General features: G+C 43.8%; 1 pseudogene; it reads left to right on the top strand.

Annotated features, from left to right (window-relative positions):
- The first annotated feature begins 6,571 nt into the window (after nucleotides 1-6,571).
- On the top strand, nucleotides 6,572-7,149 carry LOC112314773 (small ribosomal subunit protein eS26 pseudogene; annotated as a pseudogene).
- Nucleotides 7,150-9,231: the final 2,082 nt, after the last annotated feature.

Genomic DNA, 9,231 nt, shown 5'->3' with positions numbered 1-9,231 from the left:
TGACAGGTTGGGGTATCTCACTGTTCTTTATGGCTATTTCCAGACTATTTGTCATCCTCCTTGGCTAAGCCAAATATCTCTGTATCTCCCGCATTCTATCACCTTGAATACTCAGTTTATGTGACTGCAGCATAAACTTTACCAGGTTCCCTCCCTAAGGATTTCTGAGGTTCTCTGGGGAGGCTTATATGCCACCCATACAGAGGCAAATTATACAACCATAAACATGCCCAATCTCATCTGAAAACCAAAATGATCATTGGGTAAATGATATCTCAAATTTAATTTTGGATCTGTATTCCAGGACCTCCATGAAACACATTAGTTTGTGTATTTACTTAGAAGAACATTTAACAACTAATTTAAAATGTAGACCCCAACAACTTATATGTACAAAAAAGATCTACATTAAAATTATAACTGAATCTTGTGAATTTTAAACACCAGATGATTATGCAAGAATCACTTTCCTTCCCCAGGTATATTGGGAGATCCCCCCCCCAAAAAAGTGTGTTTGTGTGCGCATGTATTATCCTTTGGCTCACCAGACTGATGGTTCAAATCTCAACTTTACCACATACAAACTATGGGCAAGTTATCTGTTACTTTTCTATTGCTGCATTACAAGTTACTCCAAAACTTAGTGGCTTAAAACAGCAACAATTATTTTATTATTTCTCACAGTTACTGTGGGTTGGAAGTTTAGGAAGCACTTGGTTGGCTCAGTGTGTCTCATATAATTGAAATGAGACAGCAGTTTTCCAACTGCTCTGGGAACAGAGTCATGATGGAGCAGCTGGGCTGGCTGGGTACGTCTTCCCCTCTCTTCATGTAGTTTCAGGACCTGTGTGTGTGATCATTCCATGTGAGTTAGGTTGAGCTCCCTCACAGCATGGCTCCAGGAAAAGTATTCCAGTAAACAAGATGAAGAGTGCATTCCCTTTTCTGACCTAGTCTTGAAGTCATATTACCTCATTTCTGCTATATTCTATAGGTTACAAGATTCAGAAGCCTGCACAGATTCAAGTGCAGAGGAGTAGGCCCATCTCTCAAGGTTGGAGGATCAAAGTCATGTGCAGAATAACATGTGGGTGGGAGGCATGGCAGCCATCTTTGGACAATGCAGTCTGCCATATTACAACTTTTGCAAAACTAAGTTTCTCATCCATAATAGGAGGATGATAATAATATCTACCTAAAAGGGTTGTAGTGAGAACTAAGTGAATAAACACATGGAAAGCACTTAGAATAGTGCTTGCTCCATAAATACTACCTGTTATTTTCACTGTTATCATCATCAACCTTTCTACTGCTCACTTAACCAAGACTGTGCAGTCATGGCCTCCACAGGTTCTCAGAAATGCCTCTCTGAGCCCAAGTACACCACTGCCTTTGACCTCTATTTCCCTGAATCACTGTCATTGTCTGTAAATCTTCCACCGTTGCTAGTGGCCCTGCTGGCTGAGCCCAGATTCTGCAGCTGCTGGTCCCCACAGCTACTCAGAGGTGCCAGTGAGTAGATCCCACACTGGCTACTTGCAACCCACTGCTGCCATTTGCCTCAGGTCATTTTTGCTACCAAGCCCAGACTCCAGCAGGCAAACCAACATTTCCACAGAGCAGCCACCTCTGAGCTGACTTTCCCCCATATCCTGCTATTACTTCAGCCCAGAGGGGCAAAGGCCCACTGGTTCCACCAGCCATGAAGCAGGGAAAATAATCAAACAAATAAGTAAACAACTCCCTCCCTCAGTATTGTGCTCAGTTGTGGAGGTTGTTGCCTGGGTCCCCAAATGGGGAATTGTGTAGTAAAATCATTTTCTCAACTGTTTCTCTTCTGGGGCAAAGACCCTCCCAGGATGGTCCTGACATGAGACCCGATGCTGCTCCCCCTGTACTCCTGCTCCTCTCTCCTCACCCTGGTCCTGTTTTAACATCTGGCTAACACAGCAGGTGCACTTAGGAATCTGGTAGTTTTCACAGTCTGCTTCCACTGGGTCCCAGCAAGTCCTTCCTACACATTCACATAGTTCTAAATGGTGGACAGGGTTGAAGTTGGGTTTCCCTCAGAGTCCCCCATTTAGGTCAGTAGATGCAGGTGGGTACTTAAGAAGAAGGGAGCCATTTAGGCACAGACATTGAACATATTTAAGTCCCGGTTCCTGCCTGCCAGGTTACCCTGTCACACCTACCAGAACCTCTGTAATCACTTCCCTGTTCAGGAAGTGGCCATTTGGGAGAGAGTTTTCATGATTTCCTTAACTTCTGGTGTGGTGGGAGAACTGTTATCCTGGGCAGGTGAGATGGCCCCAGCAGGAACAGAATTCAGTAGATGTTTTGAGGAGGTAAAGAGGGTCATGAAGGGCTAGCTCACCCAGAGTCCACTCTGATCCTGGGGAAGGAGAGGCCACAGCTGGAGGCTGAAGGAGCAGTTGTCACAAGTACTTCAGTGGCCACTGGGATCCACACCATGCACTTTAACACACACATGTCAGTGTGGTTCAAAGGTGGCTGGGGAACTCAGAGTATCAAGAGCATCGGTGATCTAGCTCCCCTGCAGTGGACACTTGGTTCTCTTCTAGGTGTACACGATCTAAATCTCTCCTACATTTGGTCAATCTCCACCTAAGGAGGCAGAGCCCACCTCCCATGGAGAGCTGAAAACACCAGATACTTGCTTTTCCTAGCACTGCTGGAGTTAGAATGTGGGGAGACCCACAGGCCTTGTGTTAGGAAGGGTAGATGCAGTGGCAGGATCTATGTCTAGTTTCTGAAGGTGACAGTGACAGGGTTCTGGTGCCAGTGGGAGAAGGCCAGATGTCCATAGGGGATCAGGGAGAGGTGTCTTTACCAGAGCAGCTCCCAGGTGGGATCTGGGCCTTTATTGCTGTTTATAGAGCTTACATCATGTTTTCCCTGACCATCGAGGAATTTTGCAAACTATCCAATGTCCTCTTAATAAATTCCTTCTCTTTGTAAATTAGCCGGAGTTGATTGTGATGCTTGCTTATAGGACCTTTACTAATACTGACACTTTAAGCGGTTTTTAACTCCAGAAGTTTCAGAGCACAGTGCCCTCAGCAGGGAGGGACACCAGTATCTATAAGGATGCTGCTATCCCAGCAGGGCTAAGGCCTGCCATCGGGCTGTGGATGTCAATCAAATAGGCCAGAGCAGGGGGAAGAACATGCCAGGTGTTCTAGAGCAGCAAACCTGCTAGTTCTCAGGAACACCAGTAGAAGTCTCCCTTCAAGGGTGGGAGATCCTACAACAGCCAGGTGAGGGTGAGATCAGGAGGCATTTGGGATCTTCATGAATATTGACATGACCTTCCATTTACTCACAAGCTGATGCAGCCCCAGGAAGCCTGTTGTTCCACAGCAACCCTCACCACATACCAGAGAACCTGCTGAACTGGCCCTGGCCACTGACTGTAACCTCACAATGAGGGCCTCAAGGCTTATTAGAATGCCTGGGGCTGAGAGGGAAAGAATTCTGGAATTGGTTGTTTTTTTTAATTTGTAATTAAGGTCTCTCAATCTTTTAAAAAAAATTTTATTTATCGATTTTTAGAGAGAGAGGAAAGGAGAGAGAATGAGAGAAAAGTTGACTTATTGTTCCACTCATTTATGCATTCATTGGTTGATTCTTGGATGTGCCCTGACCAGTGATCGAACCGGCCACCTTGGCCCATTGGGTGACACCCCAACCAACTGAGCTACCCGGCCAGAGCCAATCATTTTTTAAAAAGCTCTTTTAATGCCTTTACCTATAGCAGGTGATATAAAAGCAAAAGTCCCTGTAAATCCAGCCACCCACATGACACCTGAATTCCTGAAATAACCCCTACCAAGTGCCTTTTCATTCTGTCTGCACAATGAAGTGGTTAGAAATGTTATCCTAGGTATATGGGGCCAGAAAACATCAGCCAGTAAAATTCACCCATGCCCATGCAGGCACTCTGTAAACTATGAAAATGGTGAAAAAGCCAGAAGATTCTATTCTCTTTAAACAATCATTAACTGCTTCAATGAAAACTGAAAAGTGAATTGTAAATAAAGATTTGGTCTAATTTTTAAAGTAAGCCAGAACATGTAGAATGTTTCTGCAATTATTAGTCCACTCATTTGGACAAATAAAACACCAAAGATCTCCCTAAAGAGATAGACAAATCAACAAGCTCTAAAGAAAAAAGTAGTGGGAGTGTCTAGTATAAACAAAACCAGAGATCAGTTAGAAGTTCAGCAGTTAAAAATTCCAGAACTAAGAAAAATGGTCTAAAAGAAAAGGAAGGCCCTAGTGCTTTACTCCTTTAACATTAGTATATTTTCCACATGCAATTCCGAATTTGGTAAGAAATATGAACTGTGGCCTGGTGGCTGACAGTAAGCATTTCAGAGTTCACAGCACACTCCCTGGCAGACTGTTGTAGTCAACGTTGTGGAATCACGCTTGACCACTCCCTTATTCACAAGACTTGGCTCAAACGGCTGTTTATAAAAGTCAACTCTAGCCTCAAAAGATGAAAGATTGTAGAATTATAGAAGGTAATTTAGGCTATAAAAAAGCAAGCAAGGAAAGAAGGAAGGAAGGAAGGGGGGAAGGAAGGAAGGAAGGAAGGAAGGAAGGAAGGAAGGAAGGAGGAAGCCATCCTTTCCTCAAATAGTCCCTCCTCATTTGGGGTGATTATAGAAATTTATTCGTAAGGTCTACCTTGAGGACTACAGCACTATTTTGGGTGTGTGCTTATTGGAAAACAAATCTTATCAATTAACTCATAGAACAGTCAAGATGAAAGGATCTTAGGAAACATGTGTTTCCTAATTTTAAAAACGAGGAAATTAGGTTCCAAAGAAGCTAAGTAACTCACCAATTATAGAAGAGCAACTCTTAGGTCAGCCAATCCCACAAGGGAGCCAATATGGAACAATTTAAGCAACACAGTAATCTCTCTTCAGGGAATCTCTACTTCAGGGAACAACCAGTTTGTCCTTTGCTTTTTGCACCCCCTCGGGCATGAAGTATTTCTCAACTTTGTGTTTGTGCAAACTCTTGAGCAGTACAAACTCCTGAACTAAGAGACACTCACTCCACATGTTTGCAATTGAGGGCAAAGGTTGGGATGATTTGGCCTTGCTCCAAACTCCTTTCCTGGATGCATAAGGTGAAAGAAATAAATTGCCTTATTTTCCTAGTTAGTTGAGTAGAGACAAGGCTCATCAAGTAGGAATAAAAGTTTACTTTGCTCTTGAAGTAAAAGAAAAGCCTTCAAACCTGAGGAAAGTATTGACTGATTACTACTCTATATAAGCCTTCACAACTGGCCAAATGGCTGGAAATACACCCAAGCACATATCTGATGTTAGTGCTAGTTTAGATTGAAATAATTTGCCTGCTTTTCTATATGTTTTCCTCCAGCCCAAATGAAACTTAACTTTTAGGTCCAGATGTAAAATAAAAAACATGGAAATTCAACACAGCGTTTTGAAAACACCAGAGTGAAAGGAGAAAAGTTGTACCTACAGATATTCAATGAAATTTGATACTGAGAGACAAGGAAAGGAGAAAATGAAGGGTGAAGAGAGGGACATGTTGAGAGTTGAGCAGGTATTTTTACCAGAAATGTTGCTTATTGGACTCTCCCCCATTAAAATATTGTCCCTGGAAACAAGATTAATATTTATTCCCTATGGTTACCAGAATACAAAATGGAGCGGGGGGAGGGAGTGAGAGAAAGATAGAAGGAGGAGAGAGAAATAGAAGAAGGATTTGAGCAAAAACTGGGGAAATCCCCAAGAAAGGTAAGGGAAAGTCAAGCTCTTCGCTGCTCTCCCTTCCAATTCTAATTTGCTCAAGAAAGGATTCCAAGCCCTATTTCGGCTCTCTCTCATTTTTTAAATCCATGCCTGTCCCTCACATAATTAGTCAGGGAGGAAAGCCATGAGCTGCTACAATCTGCTCCCCCACCACTTCTGGGATTTTCCTCATGGAAATGTGACACAAAATTGGGCAATGCAAACATTCACTCCAGAGCAGCCAAGGAAGCCTTTGTTCTAGTGAACCAGAATGAAGCTCAACTAAATGTGCCAGGGAGCAACTTAAGCCAAATAGAAAGAAAAAGTGATTTTCCACTTCTAGATATAGTAAGATGCATTAGCAATAGCTTTGGGGTCTAAGAAAATCCAACAAGTAACAAAAGATCATTTTCATTACGGTCTAATGAGAGTGTAGTTGAAGTAAGTTAATAATGAATTAAGTTTGACAAAGATGCCTACTTACATATTTTGTTTTTTTTAAAGCTGTGTCCTCCCCTCTCCATTTTATTATGGTATGATTGACTATAAGATCTGTATATATTTAATGTACAATGAATTGGGGATAAAACTGTGTCACAGTTTTGGGGTCACATGGTAATTACATGCTTATATATTTTCAATAACAGAAATGCTACCTGGGTCATTGGAAAGGCAGTACATAATAATACTAGCACATGTCTAAATTTAGCTGTTTTGTAGAGAGCTCTATCTTTGATTAAAATAGTGAGTTTGTCTCTCTCAGGTCCTCTCTTCCAATGACCAAATAAAGAAAGAACAGTGGTCACGCCAAAAAAAGGCCACGGTCATGTGCAACCTATTTGCTGCACCAAGTGCACCCAATGTGTGCCCAACAACAAGGCCATTAAGAAGTTCATCATTCAGCCCTGGCCAGATAACTCAGTTGGTTGGAGTGTTGTCTGTACACCAAAAGATTGCAGGTTCAATTCCTGGTCAGGGCACATATCTTGGTAACCGGTTCAATTCCCCAGTTGAGGCACTGATGGGAGGCAACTAATTGATGTTTTTCTCTCATGTCAATGATTCTCTCCCCCCTTCCTCTCTCTCTAAAATCAATAAACATATTTTTTTAAAAAAGAAGAAGTTCCTCATTCAAAACATGGTAGAGGCCACAGCCATTAGGGATATTTCCAGAGCAAGTGTCTTGGATGCCTATGTGCTTCCCAAGCTGTACGTGAAACTACAGTACTGTGTGAGTTGTGCTATTCACAGCAAGGTAGTCAGGAGTCGTTCTCGTGAAGCCCAGAAGGACCGATCACCCCCCTCATTTAGACCTGTGAGTGTTGCCCCACAACCTCCACCAAAGCCCACATAAGGAGCCAAGTCTTTAAGGACTGAAGAAAAGTTGTCTGGAAAAAAATAAAATAGAAATTGTACTTTAAAAAAATAGTGAGTTTAAAAGACTCCAATTAGAGCTATGGCAATGCACTAGGCCATAAATGGCCGTAGCCAGATCAAAACAATGATGGTGGGAATGAAAGGGAAGAGAAGGAGGAAAGGAGAAATTGTTCAAAGATACAACCAAATAGGACTTAGAGAGGAGGTTGATATGGTGGGAAGGGTGAAGAGAGAGCCAATGAAGGCTCCCAATTCCCCAGGTATGGCACATGGTGTGCCAGTCACTGAGCTGGCAGATGAAGGAGGAGGAATGAATGCATGCTGTCATGCAGCCAGTCAGCATGCTCTCACCAAGTGCCAGCAGAGGACCCTGTGTTCCCAGCTGGCTGCGGGATTGTGGGCCATCAGGCAATTACCCACCCTGACTGTCTGTCTTCACAATCACAAAGTGAAATTGTTTTAAGAATCCCATACCATGATTGTATTTAACAGTTGGTGTAGATATTCAGAAGTCTTCAGACACAACTTCCGGCCAAGATGGAGGTGTAGGTAGATACACTGTGCCTCCTCACACGACCAAAAGAAGGACAACAACAAATTTAAAAACCAAAAACAATGAGAACTGCCAGAAATTCAAACTGTATGGAAATCCAACAACCAAGGAGTTAAAGAAAAAACGTTCATCCAAACTGTTAGGAAGGGCAGAGACAGGCAGCCAGGTGGAAAGGACTCGCGCAGCAAGGTAGTGGCTAGAGGACCAGGTGGTCCCACATTTGTGTGCAGGTAAAATGGGAGGAACAACTGGGGAATGAGACAGACCACACAACCAGGGTTTCAGCACAGGGAAATAAAGCCTCCAAACCTCTGACTGACAGTTTTCCTTTCCCAATAAAAGCCTTTAGTTGTGTATTAGGTCCTTGGCTCTGCTGATGACCAGAAGCCAGGGACCTCCTCAGCCCCTTTGGATTTGCCTCTGTTCTTGAGTGTTTCCTCATGAAGTTCTTCTTTGGGAGTTTCTGGTCCCTTGAACCATCTCATCTTTGTTTACCTGGTAGAGCCAGGGCTGTCAGGTGGCTCGTGGACTCCCCATCTAGACTCTGCTCACCATCTATAAATCCCTTCACTCACACATCATTCTCCAGTACTGGGGGTTTCTGTTTTGCTGTTCTTAGGTCTTTAGCTTTTAGAACCTCAGAGTCTCTGTCTTTGCAGCCAGTACAGCATGGAGCCCCAGAAGTGGAGAATTTAGGCCTTGAAGGCTGGGACATCTGTTGGGTGTGAGCAAGAGCCTGGTATTCACTGGCTCCCCACTGTCTGCAGCACTTTAAGTGAAGTGAAGACTCAGCACTGGCACTTGGAGGACCCTTCAAGGCCATCTGGGGCAACTATCCAATGAACAGGCACTAATGGGGGTATTGCCTCACTGGAGGTTACACAGTGAATCAGAGGGCTGGCCCAGAACCAATGGGCTCCTTTTCCAGACGTTTCTTGGTACCAGGTCTTTTCTGCCAGGTGTTTGAGGTCCTAAAGCTTATATTTCCTGGGCTCCCACAATGTACTTAGCACAGGGCTAGTGCCTTGAGGGAACTGAGATGACTGGATTGATCCCTTCCCAGGAACTCAGTTACGGGGTGTGAGTGGTGAGGAGGGAGGCAGACAGGTTATAACTGTATAGCCTGGACCTGACACTACCACCACCCCATCCCACTAGTGCTGCCCTGGGCCTCTCCTCACTTGGGCACCAAGTTAGGTTGATTCCTCCACTTTTCCACATTGGCTCTTCAATGGAATCTCATGGGAAGCTGTAAAATTACTCCTTAGAGAATCTGAATGATTGGTGTAGGTCAGGGGTGCCAAACTCATTTTCACTGGGGACCACATCAGCCACACGGTTGCCTTCAAAGGGCTGAATGTAATTTCAACTCCTAAACAGTTAAGGAGTAGTACGTTTATACAGTACTAAAATTATTTCTGTCCTTTGAAGGCAATCGTGAGGCTGATGTGGGCCCCGGTGAAAATGAGTTTGACTCCCCTGATCTAGGTAGTGGCCTGGAGGTTG

This window comes from Desmodus rotundus, chromosome 1 (assembly GCF_022682495.2).
Source record: "Desmodus rotundus isolate HL8 chromosome 1, HLdesRot8A.1, whole genome shotgun sequence".
Lineage (NCBI taxonomy): Eukaryota > Metazoa > Chordata > Mammalia > Chiroptera > Phyllostomidae > Desmodus > Desmodus rotundus.
Note: the sequence above shows the minus strand (reverse complement) of the source record. Positions and strands in the feature narration are given on the sequence as shown.